Source organism: Myotis davidii, unplaced genomic scaffold (genome assembly GCF_000327345.1).
Source record: "Myotis davidii unplaced genomic scaffold, ASM32734v1 scaffold462, whole genome shotgun sequence".
NCBI lineage: Eukaryota > Metazoa > Chordata > Mammalia > Chiroptera > Vespertilionidae > Myotis > Myotis davidii.
Genome location: NW_006293237.1, coordinates 616,730 through 622,543, shown reverse-complemented (window position 1 = coordinate 622,543; position 5,814 = coordinate 616,730).

Here is a 5,814-nt window from a genome sequence, read left to right as displayed (position 1 = left end):
TCATCCTTTTAGAAATAAAATCCCCAAAGCTTTCTAGCGCATCTGGCTTCCCAGCTAGAAACCTTCTTTTGCATCCTCCCTGGTGGCCAACTGTAGCCATGTCCTTACATGTTATCTACTTCTTCCATGAGAGCCCTCAGCATAATCAGAGTATTTAAATTGCTGATCTGATAATTCCAGTAACCCTGCCATATCTGATTCTGGTTCTGATGCTTGCTCTGTCTCTGCAAACTGTTTTTTTGTTGGTGGTGTTGCTGTTTGTTATTTGTTGTTGTTTGTTTCTTTGCTTCCGGTATGCCTTGTACTTCTTTGTTGAAAGCCAGAGATGATAAACTGGGTACAAGGACGTGCAGTTACTAGGCCGTCGGTAAGGTGGTGTGAGGGGAGAGGGAGCATTCCATAGTCCTAGGATTAGGTCTCTAGTCAGCATGTGCCTCTGCACCGTGAACTTCACAGAGCTCTTCAGTTCCCCTTCCTAAGGTGGGACAGGATGGCCGGGGAGGCGGGGGGAGGGGACTGGAGGAGGGTCTGTCCCTTCTCCCAGGTCTGTCAGACTCTGATAAAAGCTCAATAGGTCAGGCTCTGAGGTAATCGATTGTCTTCTTGAGGGTGGGTCTTGTTAAGAAGAGTGGCCCGGCTGGTGTGGCTCAGTTGGTTGAGCATGGTCTTGAGCATCGAAAGCTTGCCGGTTTGATTCCTGGTCAGGGTGCGTACCTGGGTTGTGGGTTCGGTCCCTGGTGGGGGTATGTACAGAAGGCAACCGATGGATTTGCTCTCTCACATCAATGTTTCTCTCTCTCTCTCCCTCTCTCCGTGTAATAAAAATAAAATTTACATTTACAACCAAATAGCTCTAAGATACCATCCTCTGGAATCTATGATTTCTAACAGAGTTCTTTCATTCTGTCCCACTTTCTCTGCCCCCTTTAGTGCAAACCGGTAGTGTCCTTGCTGCTATAACCCTATTAGCATTAGACATAAATATGACATAAATATGACATAAATATGACATAAATATGACATATGAGGGGGGTGATAAGTCTATGAGTCACAATCATGATACCTTTATCAAACTGCTGTTCAGCCACACTCTTAGGATCCTCTTCAAAGCAAATTCTCTCTCTCTTTCATCATTAATATCTCTCCTCTCTCTCTCTCTCTCTCTTTCTCTCTCTCTCTCTCTCTCTCTCTCTCTCTCTCTCTCTCTCCCCCTTCCTCTCTGAAATCAATAAAAATATATTTTTAACAATAAACATTAAAAAAAGAAGCCCTGGCCGGTTTTTCTTTCTCAGTGGTTAGAGCATCAGCAAAGGGTGAGGTGGAGGGTTCCATTCCTGGTCAAGGTCACGTACCTTGTACCTCAGTTACAGATTCCCCAGCCCCAGGAGGGGCTCTTGCCGAAGGCAATCAACCAATGTGTCTCTCTCCTGTCCATGTTTCTCTCCCCCTCCTCCCTCCCTTCCTCTCTAGATAGAAATCAATGGAGAAAATATCCTCGGGTGAATATTTAAGAAGAAGAAAAAGAGTGCTCTGGTGTATTTCAAAATACCTACTCTTCCACCTCCCTCCCCAGCCCTGGCCAGAGGAAATTTTTCTCTAATCTTCACTGTGAGAACCTGGTAGGGCTCCTGGAGGTAAAAGTCACAAAAGCATGAAAGCCTCCCCAGACCGCGCATCCCCCTGGCGTTTTTAACTCTCAGATGTGTCCACAATGAGCCCCAGCAATTCATCAGTTCCAGTTTAGGTTTGCCTGCCCCAGCACTGTTCCCAGTTGTGGATTTTTGTGCCGGTAAATTGTGATTCTCTGCATTCGCCTGTCTCTCTAGTTTGGGGGGCAGCAGTCTGTCCTGTGACCTCAATTCTCTGATGGATCTAAGAAGAGCTGTTGATTTTTCAGTGTGTTCAGCTCTTCACTTGTTGTTAGCATGGTTGCCAGACCAGAAACAGGAACTCCCCTGGGTCTGTTTTGATTGGCTGATTTTTAGCATTATGGGTTATATAGACTTTTAAAAAATATTTTTTTATTGATTTCAGAGAGGAAGGGAGAGAGAGAGAGACAAATAGAAATATCAATGATAGAGAATCATTGATCAGCTGCCTCCTGCACTCCCCGCACTGGGGATTGAGCCCACAACCTGGGCATGTGCCCTGACGGGGAATCAAACCGTGACCTCCTGGTTCTTAGGTCAACGCTCAACCACTGAGCCACACCAGCCGGGTTATGGGTTATATTTTTATGCTTCTTCTACCTCAGTCCTGAAGTCTGGTGGTGGAGTTTGCCTCTTTGTTTCCTTTCTTTCAGACATCACAGGGTCTTTTCTGGCTGTTGCCCACCATCTAAAAACAATTGATTCATGCCCTAGCCAGTTTTGCTCAGTGGATAGAGCATTGGCCTGTACACAGAAGGGTCCCAGGTTCGATTCTAGTCAAAACCTCACTTGAGGCACATGCAGGAGGCAACCAATCGATGTGTTTCTCTCAGATCAACATTTTCTTCTGTCTTTTCCTCTCTCTTCTACTCTAAAAATCAATGGCAAAAATATCCTCGGGCAAGGATTAAAAAAATAAAATAAAATAAAATAAAACAAAATAAAATAAAAGCAGTTGATTCACTGCATGGAGGGACCTGGAGAGTATTTGGCTAAGTGAAATAGGACAGTCAGAGAAAGACACGTATCACATGATCTCACTTATATGTGGAATCTAATGAACAAAATAAATTGACAAACAAAATAGATCCAGAGACATGGATGCATGGAACAGACTGATGGATATCAGAGGGAAGGGGTGGGGGGAGGGAAGAGATCAACCAAAGAACTTACATGCATAACCCATGGACACAGACAATAGTGGGGTGAAGGAAGGCCTCGGGCAGGGGACAGTAATGGGGAGGAGGAGGGTCAATGGGGAAAAAAGGAGGAACATCTATAAGACTTTCAACAATAAAGATAAATTTTCAAAAAAGAAAAAGAAAAACAGTGATTCACATATTTTGGCAAGCTTTCCAGTTGTGTATGATGGGAAGATAATCCTGGGCCCTGTTTATCCCCTCATGTCCATATCAATATTGCATAACTTTAAACTCTGTTAAGATAAATATGCATGTGGAACTTTCTAGAATAACTCCTAAAAGAGTATCGAGCGTACTACTTCCAAACTACTAGAGAAAAAAAATCAAATAATGAGAAAAAAATCTCAATCGAAAAGAAGTCTAAAGAGGGAAATGAAGAAACAGAAACATTGGAATAAGTAGAAAGTACAAAATAAGATTTTAAAAATTATTCCTAGGGGGGAAAAAAAACAAAAAAAAAGAAAACAAAAATAAAAAAGACAAACAAAAAGAAAAGAAAAATTATTCCAAATATCACTGAGCAAAATAAATAGACTAAATTCTCCAGTTAGACAGGATTGTTGAAAATCCAGCTATAATCTGGTCATAAGATATACATCTACATGATAGGACCGAAAAGCAGATAGAAGGCCAGACACCCAGCTATGGCCAAGTGAATATTGACAAAAACAACCCTTACGATCTGGAAAGCAACCAAAAGTATTTCATAAACCAAGTAGCTGAATTTTGGGAATGTGTGTCATTCTGGCCTAGGGCTACTCGCATCCCTTTCAGCTTGGTTGGCATGGAGGTCTTGCCCGGGCAAGGCAGCCCATGGAGACCAGTAGCTTCTCCGCCTGGGGGCTAACTCAATTTGATTGAGCAATACCCACACCCGGGAGCACTGTCGGTGGAAGTGACTTCTCGGAGGCAGAAACATCCAGAATTTTATGAGAAACATTAATCAGATCCAGGAAGTTCATTGCTGTCATATTTTCCATGTTTCAAGAGCTTCAGAGACCTGTGGTACAACAACAGGCACACGAAAAAATGTGTAATGGGCGGCTTTGAAATGTGTAATGAGAGAAGAGGGGATAGAAGAAATATTTGAAGAAATTCCTTGAAAATAGATTATCCAATCCGAACAGAGAGGAAAAGGATTGAGCCTCAATGAACCCCAAGTAAGGCAAACACCAAAGAGCTAGTTGTAGACATAAATTCTATATCTAAAACTATCCTTTAAAAATTAAAAGTTAAAAAAAAAGACATTTCTGGATAAACAATGAGAGAATTCATTGCTAGCATATATATATATATATGGTCAAAGCAGTACTTAGAAGGAAATTTATCGCGTTAAATGTCTATACTAGCAAAAAAAAAGAAATATCTCAAATCAATAGCCTAGTTATCCACCTAAATAAAATAACTAAAAAAAATAACATATGTATATATATATATATGTGTGTGTGTGTGTGTGTTATTATTGTTAATCCTTGCCCAAAGATATTTTTCCCACTGATTTTTAGAGAGAATGGGAGAGGTACGTGCTTGCAGCACTCAAGGTACGTGCCTGCAGCAACCAAGGTCAACCAAGGTATGTGCCCTTGACCATCATGGAACCATGACCCTTCAGTACACAGGCCAACGCTCTAACCATTGAGCAACCAGCTAGGGCACTAGTATACTTCTTTACAAAAAGTACTTCAGACTGACAACAGTAACTTGAATTCATAAGAAGAAATGAAGACCATGACAAATAATTAATATGTGGGTTAAAATAAAAACCTCTCCTAATGTATTTTCTTCACTTCTTCCCCTAACTTCTTTAAAAGACACAAGGTTGTATAAAGCATTAGGTATAACGCTGTATTTGGGGGTTTGTAACCAATATAGATGTAATATACATGACATTAATGGCACAAAAGCGGGGAGAAGGAATGAAGCTATCTTCGAGCAGTCTCTACCTTTTATCAAAACTAAGTCAGCATTAATATGAAGTAGGTTGTGATTAAGATGCATACTATAATCCAACTGCAATTAAATATAGTATATAGTTTAAAAGTCAACAGAGGCCCTGGCCGGTTTGGCTTGGTGGTTAGAGCGTCGGCCCGAGGCCAGAAGGATGTGGTTTCAATTCCCATTCAAGGGCATGTACAGGAGACAACTGGTTGATGTGTCTCTCTCACATTCTCTCTCTCTCTCTCTCTCTCTCTCTGTCTCTCCTCCCTCTCTCTCTCTCCCTTCCTATCTCTCTAAAAATCAATAAAAATATTTTTTTTAAAAAAAGAAACATTCAACAGACTATATATTGGCTTACAAGAGACAAATCTCAAATTCAAAGACACAACTAGATTGAAAGTACAGAAAAAGATAGATCATGCAAACAGTAACCATAAAAGAGCTGGAATGGCTATATTAATACCAGATAAAATAGACTCTAAGACAAAGGCTATATTATTAGAGAAAAAAGAAACATTTCATCATGATGAAAGAGTCAACTCATTAGAAAGATATTACAATTATAAACATATGCATATCTAACAGCACAGCCCAAAAATACATAAAACAAAAACAGACAGAATGTAAAAGAGACCATTCAACTATGAGAGTTGGAAATGTCAGTACCCCACTTTCAATAATTATTAAAACTGAAAAGAAAAGCAGCAAGGATATAGAAAACTTGAGCAACACTAACAACGAATTTGGTGTGACTGGAATCTATAAAACACTTCACTCAACAGATGCAAAATACTCTTTTCAAATACACATGGCACATTCTCCAGGATAGAACTAATCTAGGTCATAAAACAAGTCTCAATACATCTAAAAGGATTACATTCGATTTTTTTTTAAAAGAAAGAAAGAAATCTGGGAAATTGAACATCAAACTCCTAAATAATCCACAGGTCAAAGAAAAAACTTACAAGGGAAATTAGAAGATACTTTGAACAGAATGAAATGAAACCACAACATATTGAAATTAT